Consider the following 22542-nt stretch of genomic DNA (forward strand, 5'->3'; position numbering starts at 1 on the left):
TGATTGAACGACCTGCCAGCTGTACACAGACACCAACTGCACATTTTTAAACGCTCATGTTAATGAATGTGCGTTGTTGAATAAAAATGACGATATAGAGACTGTTCCACCACTAACGAAACTTACTATAAAGTTGATGTTACACGATTAACTCGTATTAGTTTCCTCATTACTGTAGGTGTTAAAAATCTGGCCTTGATACATTACACACACACACACACACACACACACACTGTAACACTTTAACCACAGAAGAGGAAGTTGGGGGCTTTGAAGTAACAATTTGAAGACTGCAAGGGGGGATTTTGTTTGTTGGATGTTTCAGTGGTTGATGGAGTTGGGCGTCGACTTGCAGCTCCTGTTCGCTCTTCATGTGGCATCTCCACAGGCAAAGACAGACCTTGTGGATTAGTCTCCAAGCTGATGACTCAGTTGTGAGGGGCGCAAATTTTAATGCATTTTCTGTCGGATAGCTGCAGCCCTTCGCCAAATCTCTTAATAGCTGAGTGTGTTTTGGAACGTAGCCATAAGCCTGTCCTTAAAAGAACTCAAGTGAGGTACATTTTTATTGCTTTTGATCCTTTTATTTATGGCCTACACACATAGTTTTTCAGTGCAGATGTGACTTGCGTGTGATGACTGTTGTTTTTCACCATTTCACAGGTGTGCATGTTTGTGTGTGTCTCTGTGTTAACCCTGCCACAGACTGGCAGCCTGTCTAGACTGCACCCTGCTTCTGTCCTATGGCAGCTGCTTTTTCTTTTTTAATAAAAAAAAAAAAAACTTCCCAGACCTAATCTCAGAGTGAAATAAGGCAAACATTTGCTTTGTTCCTCATTTGCAATAAAAGTTTTTCAGTGGTTTGCTTTAAAAAAAAGGAGCATCGGCAAGACAATAGTATAATGTGATAAGGGGCAGTTTGACATGGAAGTATCATTTCCATAAAATCACTGTGTGTATTTTTACAAGTACAATAGGCTAACACACTGGAGCCCCTAGTGGTGATAACTGTTCATTAAAAACCTAAAAATAAATACAATTCTACCTGCGACAGAGCGTAACGCTCCTGTAGAGAGTTTTACTTCGTGGTAAAGTTGTCCTGTATCTGCTTAGTGGTGGATTTTTACATTAAGATTATGCAAAAACCTTTATTCTCCAATTGTACTGCAGTGAACTGTACTGTTCACATTTCTTTTCATTTGCATAAAATTCTGTTTGTTAGGTTTAAATATCACCACATACTTCTGTTGGAGATGCTCCATCACTAGTGGGAAACTGAACTCACCCTTCATTGCTTTCTGCTGGAAAAAACAAATTTACATATATAAATATATCACTGTTATAGGTGCATATTACTGAAATAACTCTTCTCTTAGGCATTTAGGAAGCTTAGATGCCCCAAACCAACTCTAGTTCTATAGAGGAACTTATTCATTAATTTATTCATGCAGCAACTTTCCAGCAAAAGTTTTCTATAAAATCCTGTACAACACAGACAAATGTATGTTTGTGGATAATTCAGGTCCAGTTTAATTTGGGTTTATTTATGTAGTGTTAAATCAAAACAATAGTCAACTGACAATGCTTTATACTGTAAGATAAAACCTTGAAGCATTCTGGAGAAAGACGTGCTGCAGTGCTGTATGATCATGTGGGGAATGAATGAGGTGAGTGGAGAAGTCCTCAGTACATCATGTTGTCATGAAACTAGATAAAATCTAGTTTACGTATGATTGTTTTGCTGAAGGAGTTTGCTGATTTGACTCTTATATCAATCATCTCCATCAGGGGTCAGTGAGAGCAATCACAACAACGACTTCCAGCCCCAAAGAGAGCGTGCAATACTGACTACAGTTGCAGACACTAATGTAGTTATTTCACCCTCATTATTGCATTTATGCGCCATCTTGTGGACTCAATAGTCCCTACAAAATTTGCTTGACACGTGATAACCCACTGCTCTTTCTCCCCCGCTCCTCACATACACTTTCACAGAAACACTCAAGACACACACCTCGCCAATCCCCTGTGGTATTACTTCCTGCATCACAGCATTTTGAAAATGTTTCCTCTTACACCACATCATGTCCTGTTACACGCCTCTGTTGCTGTCACCCAGCAATAGGAATGCAAGTTTATTTGTTTATATTGCATGGCCTCAATTACGGTAATGGTACATTTTAACATATCATTAGTGTGTGCAAATTGACTTGCAGTGCACTAAACCATGGCTCACTTTGTATCTGCAGTGTTTGAGGGGCTTTGTAATAGAGTCAGTGAGGAAATAAATGAAGACCTCAGGTTTTGCTGGAGCCTTTATTAGGTCATCATGGGAATCCTCTTCAGATAACTGAGTCCAAGTCTGGCCACAATAAGACATTTACTCCTGTGGAAGCTCTGATTTTCCAATCAAATGTATGAGGGTAAACACTAACCACCTGTTTCAGTTCTATATTTTGAGAAACAGGTTGCTTGTTGTCCCTGCTTCATGCCTTTGTTATTCTTTGATCCACAAGAAATGTCTGCATAATGTATTTAACCAAATAATATTTGCATTAATCATCTTATTTAAGCTATTTTTGTTTTTGTTTCGTGCAGTTAAACAGCCCCGTCTTCTTTGCTCCTCCCATGCAGTTTTGCTGACTGAAGCAAAGCCTTGCCTCACGTTTCACTGGTTCGGGTGCACAGCGAGTCCTCGCTCTTGTTAGTGAAGCCTTCGATATATGTGGGTGAGATTCTGGATGAGAGCTACAACAAAAAGCCTCAGTGGGGGTCTGTGGAAAGATGTGCTCGTATGTGTTTGAAGAAACAGCCGTATTCGCTTTAATATTAACAAATAATGCCCTTGAAAGTTTACTGCATCGCTCCGCATGTGTGTGAATGACATAAGAATATGTATTAAGAGGCACCTTGCAATCATTTACGGCATTAATTTTGCTAAGCTGAATCTCACACAGCAGTGATGGGAGGAGGCGCACAGAATGGAAGAGCAGGAAAGCCCTCATCTCCATGGTAACTGACTCTGATGGAAACTGACTCTGTTATTAAACGCTGCTTTAACAAAACAATTACCAAGCAATCGAGAACGGGAACCCCACCACCACCACTACACGCACGCCACAGGCTCTCCAAAGTGTCAACAATGGTACATTTACACCTTTCCACACAATAGCTCCAAAACCCACCAACATCCACCTTTCTAGTTTGGATTTGCATCATCCATACGCCACATTTAAAGTCCCTTGCAGGGCTTGAAGATGATGTCACAGACCATGCACAAAGCTAAATAGGTGAAATAATAAACCCATCATTTTTTGAGTCATTTTGGGAGATAGGAGGTAATCTGTTGATTTATGACTGGAGAGATGTTTGTTTTTAAATTGAGCTGCTGGATATTTGATTTCTGCTTGGGGATAAATACATTATCTATCGATCTATCTATGAAGAGTCATTATCAAGGTGTGGGAGATTTACAGGTGAGTGCTTTCCTTGCTTTTTGCTATCCCACAAGCGAACTACTGCCTGAATCCGTGAGCTTCCTGAGCTGTAGTGAGCTCATCTCGTTGATTTGCTGCAGTTTTACTGTTACTGAACACTGCTGGCCAAACACCAAACAGTAGACACACACTGTTACAAACAAAATGAACGATGAACTGAACGATACCTCAATTTACCAAAAAAATATACAACATAATTTCTTGTTTTCTTCAAAAAAAAATAAAAATAAAAAGGCCAAACATCAAACAAATCAACCAGAATCACTATGAACTGCAAAGTTTCAAAAACACGTGCATGCTTGTCTTATGGTAATCGAACAGTAAACAGGTAGCACACTGCTCAGTCTAACAGGTTTTGTGTGGAAATGTGAGTGATGATGGTGGAGCTGGTGTGGATTGGACTCTGATTTTGATGGCATCACTGATGGAGCTTAGGTGTGACCAGTTGAAGCAGCTAAACCTCCACCTTTAGATGTTCTTACTGGACGGCACTTCGTACATCCACCTACAGCAGCAGGAGAATCGATTTTTAAGCACACACTAGCACACAAACACTACCCGTGGTAGGATATTCTACCTTTAGTCAGGCTGTAAAACTACCCCTCCCTCCCCGCCCCCGCCTCCTCTCCACTTAAGCCCGCACGTGCGCGCATACCCGAGGAGCCAATTAGAGACGCTCAACACTGTGATTTATGTGGACGGTCTCGACGTGGCCACGTGCTCACAGAGCCAGTAGGCTATATCCCCTCTGTGTAAATGCGCCGTGTCTGTGAAAGTGAACATAAAAGCAGAGTGAAGCTGGCACCCCACCCACTTGAAACGTAAAGGCAAATAGGCGGATCGTAGTGATGGGTCGGTCGCGAACGAAATGGCTCTTAGAGCCGGCTCTTTGACGTGAACGACGCGAGCCGGCTCCTTATTGCGAGCCGTCAGGTTTTTTTCTTTCTCTCACCCTCTCTCTCTCTCTCGCACTTTTTTTCCGCTTCACTCAGCACATGAGCCTTGTGCTTTACGCTGGGCAGAAGGGGGAGGGGCGGTAGTTACACCAGTATCACAGGAACAGAGCAGGAGGGAGAGAAAGAGAGCCAGGGACAACAAGTCAAATTAGAAAGGTATAGTAATCATCCACAACTATTTTCAGTTGCAGATGATAAAGGATTCAAAAAGTTTATTCATGCAGGTCCATATGACAGAGAATGTGCATGTTCTTTTTGTTATCATATTATAATTTATATTTAATTGTGTTGTGGTTTGCAGTGTTTTGTGTTGTTTCACTTTAAATTTGTAAAAGGAAAAAGCTGAAAATTGAAATAGTTAAAAGTTGAAATGTGAATAGTTGGTTTTTGTATTATATGATTTATTTATTACATTTTATGTGGAGTGAATAAATAAAAGTATATTTACGGTGGCCCCTAGAGACAAAGCACGTACAAACTTCAAATTACGTACGAACCCTGTGGCACGTACAAACTCCAAAACACGTACAAACTCCAAAACACATAAAAAACACGTAAAAACTCCAAAACAGAACACAAAATTGGTCCAAAAACCTCTGATGTTCAGCTGGTTTTTTGTAAAAAGATAACAATGTTAGCCTTTTCTGCAGCTATGGGGCATATATGGTATCACTCTTGGCTGGAAGCAGTGCTTAAACAATGGAAAAAACACAAACTTTGTCCAAAAACCTCTCATGTTTAACTGTTTTCCACTTTTTCTTTGGTCATTTTAGCCTTTTTGGCCAGGGTGAAGGGAGTATCTGCCATCAAACAAGAAGACAGCCGGATGTAGCTATGATGATGTTTGCTAGTTCACCTTACGTGCATTAATGTAATAACGTGGTTAGCCTACTCAACGTAAATTACACACGAACAACATTAAGCTACTCACGCAGAGAAGAACGGCTGCTGCTGCCGTCATCATCCGTCATCATTTCTGCTACACTGACAGGGCTAGGGGCCAGGACTCTCCTCTTCGGGGTTTTTGGGGGATATTGCTAACTCTGGGTCCGATAACAGGCAACCCACGCACAGTAGATGTGCTCGGTGTGAGGTCTCGCAGCAAGCTATCATACGGCGCATTTCTGGGCTTTTAAAAAAACGCTATGCGTCGCCAGCTGTTTCATCGGATTTGAGGTGTTACCTCCTTTGACAGTATCACAGTATCAGCTTAAAGCACTTGTTGCAGGCTGCTGAGTTTGCATATTTTGCTGTGAAGTACAGCCAGACTTTTGACCGCTTCACCTTGGGCATTTTTAATCTGTAGCTCTGCTCTAAAAGAACGCACGTACCCGGACCCGCCTACTATCCTCGGAAACGTAAAATTATTGGCTAGAAGTGTATCACAGCTCAGGAAAAAAAAGCACCGAAATAAAGCACCGAAATGTGCGCTGCTTTTCGGTCTGGTTACTACCGTTTATGTCAGAACCAGTGCCATCATGGCACCGGACACCGGTACCCATCCCGAATCGCTTGTGTCAGATCACACGCTGCACTGCCGTGCTGCGCCGTCTTTTCCGCTGACATTTGTGTTTGCGCGTGCGCAGTGTGACAAACTGCGGTGACACCCTCACGAAATCCTCACGACCAAGCGATTGATGATCGGGAGCTCGTCGTGAGGTGTTAATCGCGTCTCGTTACCCCACGTATACTACACGATGCACGACGCACGATGAAGGCCAAAATCGGGCCGATCGCCAAAACGGTCGCACGACTCAAAAATCGGCTCAAAATGGGCCAAAAATCGCAAAGTGTAAGCCCAGCATAAGGCTTCCGCTCCTCACATATCAATATGAACCTATGTTCATATTGATATTAAAAAGTTTCTGTGTAACCGAAACAAAGGCTGGTTGCTGTTAAACAGTGTTTCTGCCGTATTTATGCTCTTTGGCAGTAAGCTTTTGTTAGCCCCCTAGTGGTTGCTGCGCATAGCACGAAATGTGTTTGGATTTACTGTTTTTCTGTGCTTTTTGTGATGTTGTTTTACATTGTAGGAGCTACAATTGCTGATACCATCAGAAGATACCTGTTGAGTGTGTTTTATGTCTTCTGCAGGTACGTGAGCTTGTTAACAGTCATTTTGTCTATACAGCACAAGCAAGTGAAAATGTAATGCGCTATTGTTAATTTGTCCACTAGAGGGAAATGTTTAGTCGGTGATACTTCTGTTATCCTGTTATTTTGTTTTATACGATTGTGAAATGTATTTTATTATTCATAAGATTTCTTTTTGTATACAAATTCAGTGTGACAGACTGTAAAATGGGAGAAATTATTATTTTCCATCTTTTCTTTATTAAAAAGTTAATTGTAAGTCTGTAAACACAGTGCGCGTTTGCACTGTGAGGGAGCTACAATTGCTGATACCATCAGAAGACACCTGTTGAGTGTGTTTTATGTCTTCTGCAGGAATAAACTGTGAAAAGCCAACCTTTCTGAGCGTCTGTGATTTATGAAGAGCTGGAAGCGTTACAGCTACACAAGCCAGCAAGTACCAACGACCGGATTTGGTGTGTGGTAATAACAGGTAAATGAACATTTTTTAAATTATTATTTGACTATATATGAATGCTTGTGTATAAATACACAAACAATACACATATGCTTTCATGCTTTCAATTGTGTAATTTAAGTGATCTAGGTAGCTCCGTTTTGGAAGTTCAGTTCATGCTAGAAATGTGTTTTGGAGTTTGTACGTGCTTTGTCTCTAGGAGCCACCGCATATATTTATATATAAACATATATAAATAAAACCACTTTTTTTTTTACATTAGTAATTCCTTTTGTGCATAATTTTATATTGTTGTTAATAATAAATTAATTAAAGCAACAAAACAACCTGAAGAGCCGGTTCGGAGCCGAAAGAGCCGGCTCTTTTTAGTGAGCCGAACCGAAAGAGCCAGTTCTCTAAAAAGAGCCGGAAATCCCATCACTAGAAACCCAGGGGTAGGTCTACACCCAGGGACAGAGAGGCTGTTCATTTACTGACAGAGGATCTTTGCCTAGTAGACATTTGGAGGTTAGTTAATCCTAGTTCAAGGGAATATACATTTTACTCCAATTGTCATAAAACATATTCGAGGATAGATTTCGCTTTAATATCAAAGTCTTTGGTCGATTCAGTTGTCGACTGTGAGATTGGTGCCATTGCCATTAGTGATCATGCCACGGTAGAGTTGCAAATTGATTTAAACACAGATAGAACAAAGAGGGGTCGCTGGAGGCTTAACACGATGTTGTTGCAGAACAAAAGTTTTAGTGAGGAGTTAACAAAGGATCTTAAAATTTTCTTTGAAATCAATATGGGTTCCACAGATAAAGTAGCCACAGTTTGGGAAGCGTCTAAAGCATATATAAGAGGAAAGATAATTGCATATGCAACAAAAGTTAAGAAAAGTGATCTAGAATGGGAAAAAACCTTAGATAAAGAAATACGAGAATTGGAGAAGGATTTAGCAAGACAATACTCAAATTATAAATACCAGACTATATGTAAATTAAAATACCAGCTGAATGACATTTATAACAAAAAGGCAGAATATGCCTTATTTAGGCTTAAAACAAAATTTTATGAAGGTGGCGAAAAGAATGGTAGACTATTGGCAAGGCAACTGAAGCAGCAAGATAATTTAAATAATATATGGCCTGCATTTGTATAGCGCTTTTCTAGTCCCTAAGGACCCCAAAGCGCTTCACACTACATTCAATCATTCACCCATTCACACACTGGCGATGGCAAGCTACATTGTAGCCACAGCTGCCCCAGTGCCGGACACTGGCGCCACCGGGCCCTCTGACCACCACCAGTAGGCAAACACGGGGTTAGTATCTTGCCCAAGGATATTTGGCTTGCAGCCAGGAGGCAGCCTGGGATCGAACCACCAACTTTCTGATTAGTGGCTGACCTGCTCTGCCACCTGAGCTACAGCCACCCACGATATCTATGATTAAGAAAGACAGCCAAGTGGTAACCTCATCAAAAGAAATAAATTCAATTTTCAAATCATTTTATTAAGATTTGTATACCTCTGCTGGTGCACTTAATGAGGGGGAGGTGAAGACATTTTTTTCAGGTCTACAATTACCTACTCTTTCTGAGGAACAGAAAACAAGGCTGGATGCGCCTATAACTGAAGAAGAGGTCAGAGCTGCGATCTCATCAATGAAAAATGGGAAATCGCCAGGCTTGGATGGCTTCCCGATTGAGTATTATGGCCTGTATTTATATAGCGCCTTACTTTTATATTATACTATTATAAGAAATATATTGATATTTTAGCTCCAGTCTTGCATAAAGTTGACCTTGAGGCATTAGAAATAGGTTCCTTACCGAATACATTTAATGAGGCACTAATCTCCTTTATTCCTAAAAAGGATAGGGATCTATTGGACCCATCAAATTACCGGCCAGTAAGCCTTTTGGGCGTCGATTGCAAAATTTTGACGAAGGTTTTGGCCTTCTGCCTGGATCAAATATTACCAGATATCATCAATGGTGATCAGGTTGGCTTTATTAAGAATAGGTCCTCAGGTGATAACATTAGAAGACTTCTTCATCTCATGCACAAAAGCAAATCTAGTCTAGCCCCGGTTGCGGCCTTCTCACTGGATGCTGAGAAGGCTTTTGATCGGGTAGAATGGGGCTTCCTTATGACAACCCTTGCAAGGTTCGGGTTTGGGCCTGGATTTTGTAATTGGGTCAAAACTGTATATGCAAGTCCAAGGGCAGCAGTTTTGACAAATGGATTGGTGTCAGAGTTTTTCCATCTCATTCGCGGGACCCGGCAAGGGTGTTCTTTGTCCCCGCTGCTTTTCACAATATTTCTGGAACCACTGGCCTTGGCTATTCGAGCTAACAGGGATGTCAGAGGTGTTCATGCAGGGGGTATGGAGCACAAGTTATTTCTATATGCTGATGACATCTTAGCAGTACTAACGGATCCCATGCAGTTTCTACCAGCGCTACTCACATGTGTTGAGTCATTTTCAAGGTTGTCAGGTTATAAGATAAACTGGTACAAATCGGAAGGCATGCCACTATCAGCATCATGTCATTCTAGATGACATTACTCCATTCAATTTTAAGTACTTACCTTCAGGTATGAAGTATTTAGGAATATTATTAAAACCCAAACTGGAGGATATTATGCTTTCAAATATGGAACCTCTCCTCCTAAAGATAAAAACAAATCTGGATAAATGGGGTAAATTGAATCTTACACTATGGGGTAAAATTAATGTGATTAAAATGATGGTGGCCCCACAGTTCAATTATGTTTCCATGATGTTACCTGTAAGAATTCCTTTACACATATTTAGTCAATTTGAGAAGTTAATTAAAGATTTTTTGTGGAATAACAAGAAGCCAAGAGTGAATATAAAGAAAATGTGGGCCTCTAAAGACATTGGGGGAATGGCCCTCCCAAATGTGAAGTTGTTTAATTTAGCTTTTGAAATGTCAAGACTGGCCAAGCACTGGACAGGTTCGGACTCTGAGCTGAGCTGGATGAAGATCGAACAGGAACTAGTGAGCCCTTTTACACCCTTGGATGTTCTCTCACAGGGCTCAGCAATTAATGGACAAGACTTTCATAATAACCCAGTGCTCGGGTATTCTAAAGCTGTCTGGGTAGAGGTGCACAAGATGTGTGGAGCATCTCATTTAAGACAACCTTATACCTCGCTATGGAACAACACCGCTGTACAGATTGGGCGAAAAACAGTGTTCTGGAAGTATGGCTTGTCAAAGGCATACACAGGATAAGTGATCTTTACTCAGGGGGAGTGTTTATGTCATTCGCTGAAATAACCCAAAAATATGGTTTGATAAGAGAAAATAATTTTTGGAAATATTTACAAATTAGGGATTGTATTACCAAAGGAAAATTTACTCAAAGCTCAAATATGGTGGAGTTTTTAGAATTGTCCAGTACAGCACATAGAGCAGCTGTTTTCTACAAACTGTTTAACAATCCAAAAAAAGAGATATGTGAAAACTTGAGGATTATATGGCAGAGAGATTTGAGTTGTGCAATTTCTAAAGAAGATTGGGGTAGAATTTTGTCATTCTCTGATAAATATATAAGAGAGGCCAGGGGTAAATGTCACGGCGAGTGAGGTGAGCCGTGTGGAGGAAATGAAGGAGGATCCAAATGCAGGCAGTCGTGAAGGTGTAAAGGTGGTTTATTGAACATGAAAGTAAATACAAGCGGCAAATGGAGCTAGAACTAAACTATACTGGGATCAACTAAACTACAGAGCACAAACCTTAACGAGAACGACCAGAAGAGACTAACGGCGGACAGCAGGGAGAACACACGGGTGAGACATGGTAGAAACGCAGATGAGGCAGGGTGGAATACACAGACGGACCAGCAACTACAATAACGGAGGACATGACTTAAATACACCCAGAGAAACACAGGGGAATTACACACAGGTGGTGGACACAGCTGGGAATGATCAACAAGACGAGACAGAGGTAAAACTGAACACACTCACATGAGACCCAGACCTTCACAATAAAACAGGAAATGAGAACACCACACCAAGATGCAGACCTGACACTGAGAGACAGACAGAATGACACATGGAACCTGAACTAAACTAAACGTGAGATACAACCGAGAACAAATCCTTAAACATGAAACTCAAATAATAAACATCATAATCGTCATCATAAACACAACAAGAGAACAAGAAAACAATCCCTGATGCAAACTAAAACCAAAACATAATAACCTCAAACATGGAATAACAAAAACATGAAACTCCACATACTGGGTCCAACGGACCCAGACCCGTGACAGTACCCCCCCTCAAAGGGCTGGCTCCTGACAGCCCCAAACAAAAAGCACAAGCACCAAGCCAGGGCGGGCGGAGGGGGCCCAGGAAGGAGGGCCCGAAACACAAAAAACCAGGAGCACGAAAGTCCAGAACCAAAACACGACTGTTCACTAGTCCATAACACAGTCAGGGGGCCGACCATGCACACGGCGGCGACGGGCAAACAGTTCTGGGGACCGACCGTGCACACGGCAACGACGGGCAAACAGTTCAGGAGGCAGACCGTGCACACGGCAACGGGCAAACAGTTCTGGAGGCCGACCTCTTGGAAGGTAGCGGCGGCCACCGAGCAGGTCCGGAGGACGGCCGCGATGCCAGCGGCGGTGACGAACTCTTTCCGGAGGCCGTCCCCAAAGGCCATGATGCCATCTTAGAGGCTCGGAAAACGGCCGGCAGAGGCGAGGCGGAACGGGTCGAGCTGGCACCGACGGCGGCGTGGCAACCACAGGACCAGACGAGGCAGGACCAGACGAGGCAGGACCAGACGAGGGCGGAGCTGAGGCTGGACCAGGCGAAGATGATGAAGACGCGGAGGCTGGACCAGGCGAAGATAATGAAGGCGCGGAGGCTGGACCAGGCAAAGATGATGAAGACGCGGAGGCCGGACCAGGCGTGGATGACGGCAGCGGGACGGCTGCGGAACCTGGCGGCAGCGGGACGGCTGCGGAACCTGACGGCAGCGGGACGGCTGCGGAACCTGACGGCGGTGATGCTGCAGGAGGTGATGTGGAGATGTGCTGGCTGGGTCCTCCAGGACCCTCAGCTAACGAGGCGTGGTGCTGGGTGAGCTCCTCGGACCCTCCAGCAGACGTGGCATGAGGCTGGACGGGCTCCTCGGGCCCTCCAGCAGACGTGGCATGAGGCTGGACGGGCTCCTCGGGCCCTCCAGCAGACGTGGCTTGAGGCTGGACGGGCTCCACGGGCCCTCCAGCAGCCGACACTTGAGGCTGGCTGGGTTCTCCTAAACCCCCAGCAGATGACACTTGAGGCTGGCCGGGCTCCTCAGGCCCTCCAGCCGACGAGGCAGGACGCTGGCTGGGTTCACCTGAACCCCCAGCTAACATGACGTGAGGCTGGCCGGGCTCCTCAGGCCCTCCAGCCGACGAGGCAGGACGCTGGCTGGGTTCACCTGAACCCCCAGCTAACATGACGTGAGACTGGACGGGCTCCTCAGGCCCTCCAGCCGACGAGGCGGGACGGTGGCTGGGTTCAGCTGAACCCCCAGCTAACATGACTTGAGACCGGACGGGCTCCTAAGGCCCTCCAGTGGAACCAGTCTCTGAAGCAGCAGGTACGGAGACCTCTGCCAGTGTGGACACTGGCTGGGACTGAGCAGCACAGTGGCTAGACTCAGGCAGCAACAGTGGGATACAGTCCTCAGAGGGCTGAAAGTGCTCCCCAATACACTCAGCAGAGGACTGAGGCGGACGGGTGAACTCACTTGAACTCTCAGGGGGTGCTGAGAGCCGAGACTGTTCTGGTGAGTTCTCCGGTGAGGCTGCTGGTGCTGGCGTCTTGACCTCTAGGGGTCCAGAGTTGGCTGGTGACTGACACCCAGCCTCTGGGGAGGCCCTAGAGGGAGCAACGGTCTCTGAGATGGCCAGCTTAAATGAACCAGCAAAAGTTTGTGTGGAGTGTGTTCCCTGCTTGTAATGAGGCTATGAGGATACAGGCTGGGTAAATGAGTGGACAGGCTGCTGAACTGGTGGCAACTGAGCTACAGGTAGCGAAGTAGTAACAGGTGGTGGAGTGGCTGGCTGAACTGATAATAAGGCTGATGAATCTCTTGCCAACTGAGCTATTGACTGGGCTATGGACTGTGTCTACTGGGTCTGACTGTGACTGTAATGGAGGTGATGATTGAGCGGCTGACTGAGTTAGCGACTGCTGGGCAGCTAACCGAGCTACCGGCTGAGCAGCTGACTCAACGAACACAGCCCCGGTATAAACAGTCATATGAACTGGTGAAACAGACGGAGCGTCTTTTCCACTCACCACAGCCGGCAGTTCCGAAGTCCTAATCTCCGGCTGTGGGGCGACGCACCGGTATTAGTCAGAGGTCCCTTTACTACGGTTCAGAGTCGCGGACATTCAGTAATAGTAATAAATCACACAGCAATAGTACATTCACGTTGTTGTAAAAAGCATGATAATATATTAAGTAATCCAAAGTATTCCGAATACGTTACTGTCATTGAGTAACGTAACGGAATACATTACAGAATACATTTTGGGGCATGTATTCTGTATTCTGTAATGGAATACATTTTAAAAGTAACCTTCCCAACACTGGCAGAGGAGCTGCTCAGCATTGTAAAGATGGGAAATGCTTTGCGGCACACCAGCACCACAGGAATGAACGAGCGCTCCAGTCGCTCTCATACCATCCTCACCCTTCAGGTCGTGTTATCCTGCCACAACAGCAAGAACTCTTCCTTTAAGTCTGTCTGCTCCTCTAAGCTCTGTCTGGTTGACCTGGCAGGCTCGGAATGTGCTAGAAAAACTGAGAACACCGGGACACAACTGAAAGAGTTTGCTCATATCAACACAGGCCTGTTTGCACTGGGCAACGTTATCCGTGCACTTTCAGACCGAAGTCAAAATCGGCACAGTAACAACTCCGGCAGTGCACACGTACCATACCGTAATGCCAAGATCACTCGACTCCTTCGTGACTCATTAGGAGGCAGCGCCCACACGCTAATGGTGGCGTGTGTAAGCCCCTCCCACCACTTTGTAGCTGAGACCCTGGGCATCCTCAAGTTTGCATCTACTGCCCGATACATTCAGAACCGTCCAAGTCCTTCTTTCAGGCAGCGGCTGCAGGAGAGACTCAGAGCTGTCAGTCACTCACCTCCAACTCGTATGGAGTGTTCAAAGGAGGAGGGAGACCATTTTGCTCCATTAAACCTCAGAGAAGAGCTAAAAAAATGCCAGGTAACTATAAAAGATTTTAAAAGGGATGTTGCCATTAAGAGATCGCAAACACTTTGATTACAATCAATTGATAAAAAGTAAAGCAAAAAAAACTCTGAGATTTTTATTTGGTTGCCTTGAAGTGTAAAAGATGGTTAGTGTCTCCAACATGTGGACATGCCTGACACATTAAACAACAACAAATGAGCTTGGTGTTTTATTTATATAAGATAAGCTAAGATAACCTTTATTAGTCCCACACGTGGGAAATTTGTTTTGTCACAGCAGGAGTGGACAGTGCAAAAGTTATGAGGCAAAAATTAGAATACATGATATATTACTGTACCCTCTTAGATACCTGCTGTCACGGCCTGTGGCTCAGCATCCAGGGAGCCGTGGGAGGCTGCGGTGGCCACACCCTCGGGCTGGGCCGCCTCCAAATCACCTGCGTCTCATCTGAGGCAATCACCGGAGGACTACTTCAGCCAGCTCTGACGGCTTCTCCTCGCCAGTCTGTAAGTCTCCTCCCAGTGTGACCAGCATTCGGCGTGGAAGCCTGTGGCCTGCCTGTCATCCTGCCTGACTGCCTCCCTCCCTAGGATTCCCTTCATGGGCACCTCTCCCCTCCAAGCTCCACAGTCCTGCTCTACTTGTAAGCCTCGGCTACTTATGAAGTCTAGCTGTTCATTTCTTGACAATCTGCGTGCTGTTAACTCTGTCTCCCCTTTCTGTTGCAGTTTCCCCACGGTCCCGATTACTGTGCTCCTGGGCTCCACGCTCCTCGTTTCCCCCCGTGGCGTGGGCTTTATTTTTCCGTTTCCTTAACGTTGTTAAAAGATTCTTCAGTTCAATAAAAACGTGTACATAGTTCTGAGCTGCGGTGTGCTGAGTCTGCTTTGGGGTCCTGTTACCTGAACACTCCATGTTCTGTGACACCTGCTATTCAGAATAGGAGAAGTGTATTCAGACTGAAATCATTTCAAACTGCTGATGGAATTGCCGTTAAAGAACTGAAGTCTAATATGGATTTTTTTTAAAAACCACAGACATAGCTAATGTAAACTAAGAATGACTGCATCCCGTTTAGATTTGAGGCTGTAGAAAGAAGTAAAGCCATGGGTATATCATTGGTTATTCCTTTGTTTCCGTTACAAGTTGTCAACATTTCGTCTGGAACATCTTATCCTCTGAGAGCTTATGAGAAGATGATGTGAATAAACGCAGCATGGCTCAACTGGATCAAACTGTTTACATAGACAAAAGCCAAGTTGTACAATTTTATAGGCTGGCTATCCTATCCAGTTTCTCTTTTGTATGCTTAGGAAGCTCTCCACATAGACAAGCAACTGTTGCAGCAGAAAGATGCAGAACTGAGACGGGTAAAAGAGGAACTCGAGAAACTCCCTCAAGAGAGGAAAACTCACCTTATGTTGTTAGAGGAAGAAAAGCAGCGATTACGCATACAGTTGAGGAGGAGAACAGTGCAATAAAGAGCTGCTCTGTGATGCAGAAATCAGTATATTTTATTTACGGGAAAAAAATTAAAAGATGAATTTAATGCATGTCTGCTGTGTTATCATTTGTTCTTTAAATGTGCACCTCTGTGCAAATGTTTAGACAGAACAACTGGTGAACCAGCAGATAATGATTGATCGCCTTCGTGGCGAACTCATGACCTTTCGGGGGACAGCCTCAGGGGCAACAGTGGAAGTGGGGGGGGGGGTCTGAGTACTCAGGCAAGAGACCCCCCAGTGTCCCTCTGATCACACACAGCTGCATGTGGAGGCCTCCCAGGAAAGTAGGAAGCAGTGGGTAGCAGTGTTGGTCAAGTTACTTGAAAAAAGTAATCAGTAACTAATTACTGATTACTTACCCCAAAAAGTAATCCCATTACTTTACTGATTACTTATTTTCAAAAGTAATTAATTACTTAGTTACTTAGTTACTTTTTAAAAACACGATTTACAACCTAAAGAGGTAATAAAGCGATAGATCTTTCAGCCCAATTCTACTTTTTCTACATAATCCATCATACAAAATGTAATCAGATGGAAAAGTCTCTTTTTTTAACTTGTTTTATTAGTTTTAATCTTTTAACTTTATGCATCAAGCAAAAATGTAATTATATGCAACATTCTCTGAGTTGAATAAATTAGTTTAACATTTAAAACTATATTCCACACATTCCAGCACATAAAGTAAAATATTTTTTGTGTTTACACTCACTCTTTCAAATAGATGCAAGTAAAACACAGCAGAAAATAAATAAAGTCAAAGACTAGCAGTCCTGTTGCTCTATTTTCACCTGTAAAGCAGGACTGCGGTAGGCGGAGGTTTACCCTGGTGCAGGTGTGCCGCGGTCAGTTGAAGAATCCGTGAGTTTCTCTGTGAATTTCCCATTACGTCGTTGCGCACTCGGTGTTTGTTTGGAAGTTTAGGGGGTTTTTTCGCTGTAAAAAGAAGTTTTCTTCCCACGCACGAGGGACGCTAATGTTTTTGTCACTTTTTATGGAATCAAACTCAAAGTAAGGTCAGTACTTCCACGCTTTAAACGCTGCACGCTCATACTCTCTCCCACAATCGATATGTGATCCACTGTTGATCTGCACACAGCTGTTGTCACTAACGGCGCACTCGGTTACGTCACTGTCATGAGACATTCTCGCAAAAAATCACGGTTTTAGTAACACAGTAACGCAGCATTCCTACGGGAAAGTAACGGTAATCTAATTACCGTTTTTGCAATAGTAATCCCTTACTTTACTCGTTACTCGAAAAAATTAATCAGATTACAGTAACGCGTTACTGCCCATCTCTGGTGGGTAGTGTGTGGGTTAGGTTGATGTCCATAAGTGAGGGTTTTTTTTGTTGTTGTTGTTTTTGTTTGGTCTGTTATAATGGGGTTTTTAGTGACTTTTGTTATCTGTGATACTAAAAAGTGTGCCTATAGACTGGAGAGGGTAATGGCAGCTTTTAAAATCCATGGCCAACTCCTGCTGGCTGAAATCGAGGAAAAAGATGACGTGTACTGCCCGCTCTTAAGTGGGTCTGGATGAGTGAAGCTTTCTGTTAATGTAAAGCTTTTTAATGACATATCTAATCCATGATATATCTTATATAGCATGTCTCAGTTTTTCTACATGAAGAAAATGTGTAAAATACAGAAAAGGTTCTGGTAGACAGGTGATGTATTTATGGGGATGTCAGGAACAGTTTCTGTAGTAGATACCAGGTGGTAAACAAAGCTGCTTGATGTTGTAAAGCACTCAATACAATGACTTAATGGGGTTTTAGAGTTCAGGCCAGAAGAACTTAAATTTCTTGTAACGGTAATTATTTTTGTTTTCCTGTTTTATTTCATCTTTCTACAACAGCACCATCATAAAAAATAAGAACTGCAAACTGTTGACCTGGAGAGATGATGCAGTAAAATCTCATTACTCTTTGCTCAGTCCTTTTATTTGTCTTCCACTGTGGTTATAAATTTTTATCCTACAAGTTTTTGTTCCTCCCACATATTTTTTTGGGGTTTTTTTTTTGGGGGGGGGGGGGGGTCTAAATCTTTCAAGTTGTCAAATGTCTTAAATCATAAATGTGTCATGAATTTGTCATCTTTTGACTTGAATTAATAAAAGCACACACACAGACCTCCTGATATCCATAAATAATTGTGTCCTTTCTGCAATTTTCTGTTTCACAGGGAAACAAGAAAGGCAAGAAAGGCTCAGAGGCAGATCTATGAAGGTTTCAGAAGGAAAATGCCTGAAAACAAAATGAAATAAACAAATGAAGAAACCCCTGAAGAATATTCCCACTATTTATCGAAATCAGGGTTCTTTTTTTTTTTTTTTTTTTTTGTTAATTCTTAGACTCCTGGTCAGCCTGTAATGCATGCCCTCCCTAAACACACACACACAAACACACACACACACTAATAGAAAAAGCTAGATTTGGCACGATATGTTACACAATTAAATAAGATTTACAAGAGGCTTTCTGAAATATCGACAAACGTTCTAAGCTTGTGCTAAAGTAGCTGCTTGGCACATCGTGCTGCCCTCTTCAGGCCTAAGAGTGCCTTTGGATCTCCTGTACTGTCGAAGGCTCTGTGCCTGGGCCCTATTTCAGGAAGCCGGTTTAGAAAACTCAGAGTGAAAAACGATACTCAGGGTTGAGTAACCCCGAACTGTCCAACTCGGAATATTCGGTTTCAGAAAGGCTGATAACAATTAGTTCAATCAACACGGAGTTGCTTTAACCCCAAGTTGAACGCGCGCACGAGGATACATAAAGCCCTGATTAGTGGAGCACAGATTAAGCGAGTCACCATGGAGACGGAGGGAAAGAAGGCGCGGTCAATGTATTTTACAGCGCTTGAGGCCGAAATTCTGATGGCAGCATATGCCGATAACATGCAAATTTTGCGGAAAAAAGTAACACAGCCTCAGCTGCAAAAGAAAGGGAGCATGCATGGCAAAACATAGCCGACAGAGTCAATGCGTGAGTGTTAATTTAAACATTGATCTAGGGATTTCCACCCATTTAACACGTTATTATATTATATTTTATTTTATTTTTTAATTTATACATTTTATTTTGTGATGTGATGTGAGCGCAGGTGCAACCCAACAGGCCCCAAACGTGCCTGGCAGCAAGTAAAAATGAAATATAAAAATATAGTCCAAACAGGTAAGGTGTAATTGTATTATGAGCCATAGTGCTTGGTCTGTTTGTCCGATGTAAATCAATTGCAGTTAGAGGCTACATTAATTTCCCCTCTGTAAGCACTTATTGAAATTATCTGAGCACATTACAAGTACATATTTGCTTACTCTGTATGCTCAAATGTGACCTGTTATAGCCAACAGAAAAAAAGCGGAGGCCCGAAAAACAGGTGGGGGTCCTCCACCACCACCACTCACAGAGGCTGAGCAGTTGGCTTCCACATTTGTGATAATGTTGGCAGCATCACATATGATCTTCACAGTGCAGAGAACACAAATTGGCATCCATTACTATAATGAAATAATTTGTTAGTTTGAAATGCTACAGGGAACTATGTACCTGTACATTAATGCTGTGGAAAGACTTCCTGTTCACATAGTCTCCTTCATTTACTGAAGGAGCAATGATTGGAATGTGAGTGCCATCTATACAGCCAATCACGCCTGGGAACCGTGAGAATAAATGTAAAATTTAAGTAGTAGTTCAAGTATCACCACATCATGGATTAAGTTTTGTTCATCCTGATACCTGCAATTTTGTGGAATCCCTCTTTGATAAATCTTGTGGGTCTATGACCGGGGAACACCACAAACGAGTACAGGAGACGTTTCAGTGCAACTGTAACATTCCTGACTGCCCGACAGACGGTAGCCTTGGAAACGTGCTCAGCGTCACCAATATTATACAGAAAGCTCCCGTTTGCAAAAAAACGAAGTGCAATACAAATAATATGTACAGAACTGAGAGGATGTCCGCGATGTGTCACATGAGCAATATTAGGCCTGAGGATGTTATTCAAATAAATTATAGATTGTGCTGAAAAATGGTAACGTTCACACAGGAAATCATCAGGAAATGATAAAATGTCCGAACGCGCTCTAATCACTCTCTCCCGGCGGAGAGCTCTGCGGAGAATTTGGGCTTCAACATCTACTGGCTCTTCAAGGAAGGGGCACGCCATGTCTGACACTTCCTACAGTCAGGTTTCCGACAAAGAGGCGGAGAAAGTCAGGGTTAGTTGAAGTAAACCTGCTAGGGGGCAGGTTAGCTTCACGGAGTGTGTCGTCATAGTAACTCGCTCGGAATTAATCTAAACTCGCTTTGTGAAACCGAAAACCCAGAGTTTTCGTTAACTCAGGGTATACTTACTCAGAGTTTGCACTAAACCGGCTTCCTGAAATAGGGCCCTGATCTTTAAAGGTTTTGTTGCCATCAACTACCACTTATCACCTGTGCGTCACCTTTGGAGGCTGTTAAAATTATAATGATTCATTATTATTCCTGGAATGAGAGTTTAAAAGTGAACTGAGAGCATCTAGGATTTGAACTGCTGTCTGATTTTTAAGGGCACTATATCTTTAAGTTAAGTCCGGTTACATAACTACGGTGGCCCCTAGAGACAAAGCATGTACAAACTCCAAAACACGTACAAAATCCAAAACACATGCAAACTCCAAAACACGTACAAACTCCAAAACACATGCAAAATCCAAAACGTACAAAATCCAAAACACATGCAAACTCCAAAACACGTACAAACTCCAAAACACATGCAAAATCCAAAACGTACAAAATCCAAAACACATGCAAACTCCAAAACGTACAAAATCCAAAACACATGCAAAATCCAAAACGTACAAAATCCAAAACACATGCAAACTCCAAAACACAACGGAAGTGCTCCAGGGGCCCGTTCTTCGTACGTCGCTCACTACATCCAAGATCAAATGACACATCCAAGACCAAACCATCGCGCTAACCGTGAGCTCGCTAATCCGGTTCCCCGAACACACCTGCTGTTGACGATTAGTACAGCTGGACGCAGTAATGTGACATCACTGGGTGTCGTAAAAGGGGCTACGCATCGATAGTGGAAACATTGATCGGCAACCCTCTGATTGGTCGGCGAAAATGTCGACGGAGCGCGCTCGGCTCGGTATTTTTCGGCAGCAGAGCAAGGACTCTTGAGTGAGGGATTTCAGGAGTTTCAGAGTTTAATCAGAACGCAAGGGAACACTGCAAAGGCTGCAAAAGCAAGGAGAGAGGGCTGGCAGAAAGTTGCTGACAAATTAAACTCGTAAGTAATTTAATAATAACAATAATAATGGAGTGGATTGATATAGCGCTTTTCAAGGCACCCAAAGCACATGACAATGCCACTATTCAGTCACTCTCACATTCACACACTGGTGGAGGCAGCTACAGTTGTAGCCACAGCTGCCCTGGGGCAGACTGACAGAAGCCAGGCTGCCATATCGCGCCATCGGCCCCTCTGGCCAACACCAGTAGGCGGTAGGGTAGATTTATTATATTACACTATATTATCCAATATTATATTACATTATATTATATTATGTTATATTATATCCCCTTACACATTAGAGCCACAACAGGACCCACTAGAACATGGGAACAGGTAAAAGTGAAATATAAGAATATTCTACAGAATGGTAATATTTATCACTTATATTGCTTTTCGTCTCTTGGAAAGAGACCCTGGAATAATCTGTTAGTTTGTTCATAACAGCAACCAAGAAAAGGGCAGAGCAAAAAAAAGACAGGTGGTGGTCCTGCACCCCCTCGTCAACAAGTTGGTTAAGTAAATAATATCCTCACGGGAATATCGATATCTCTCAATGAGCACACTGTCACGCTGAGCTAAAGGATCCTGTCTGTCCCACAATATACGCTGAATTCTGAAAACTCTCCTTATCAATCTTGCACCTTCCGCAATGGGTGGCTCGCATATACGGACAGGACATGGCTGCGACAGGCTTCCCAAATCCACCTTCGCTTTTATAGCCGTGGTCTCTCATCTTGATTACACAAAGTAATTTGCAATTGCTACTCTGAAATATGAATTACATCTGTAATAATCACATACATGTGATAGAATGTTAATAGTACATTTCCCTTTTTTTAGGAAATGACCTGTATGTATCTGTGTGAAATCAATAAATGGATCAGGTGCTGCATTATCTTTAGTTACATTGATGTTATTTATTTATGGTGAAACAGTGGTGGAATATCGCTGTTGCTTTCGTATAAATGAAGCGGACATACCTGCGTGGCCGCGATCTAATCCTGTTTACATAAAGTAAACCTGCTCCCGAGCAGGTTTACGCTTACGGCTCTGTTGCTATGACAGCAAGTCCCGGATGAGCTTCGGGGAACCGAACGATCCAAGATCAGGCGAAATCGTCAACAATCAAATCCAGCTAACTTACTTAGCGAGGTACGAAGAACGGGCCCCAGGACGTTGGGGGCAGTGTTGAGCTCGATTTGCAAAATAAACGGCAAGTTTGTTGCAAACACATGGGCTAGTCTAGTCTCCATCGCAATTCCCAGGTTGCCTAGCAACCATGATACTAACCGCTGGAAACGTGTCATACAACTTTGTTTGACAGAAATGAAGGAGAACATATTTTGTTCATTTGTTTGTTTGTTTCTACAAGAGCTTTGTGTGATTTAATAAGTATCTGAGGCTGAGACCACAGGACAGTAAAACATATTTTTGGGCTTCATTTCTGTACTGAACAGTCATTTAAGATTAGTTAGTAAAT

The 22542-nt window shown here is 43.2% G+C and overlaps 1 long non-coding RNA gene across 1 annotated transcript; it reads left to right on the forward strand.

Annotated features, from left to right (window-relative positions):
• Positions 1–6853: 6853 nt before the first annotated feature.
• On the forward strand, positions 6854–15109 carry LOC146692881 (uncharacterized). The gene is made up of 3 exons (XR_014915037.1): positions 6854–7019; positions 14609–14906; positions 14992–15109. It is a non-coding gene; the product is annotated as an uncharacterized LOC146692881 (long non-coding RNA).
• Positions 15110–22542: the final 7433 nt, after the last annotated feature.

Source organism: Copadichromis virginalis, linkage group LG15, assembly GCF_057382275.1.
Source record: "Copadichromis virginalis isolate Kocher_CV1m ecotype Utaka linkage group LG15, C_Virginalis_male_GT1.1, whole genome shotgun sequence".
Lineage (NCBI taxonomy): Eukaryota > Metazoa > Chordata > Actinopteri > Cichliformes > Cichlidae > Copadichromis > Copadichromis virginalis.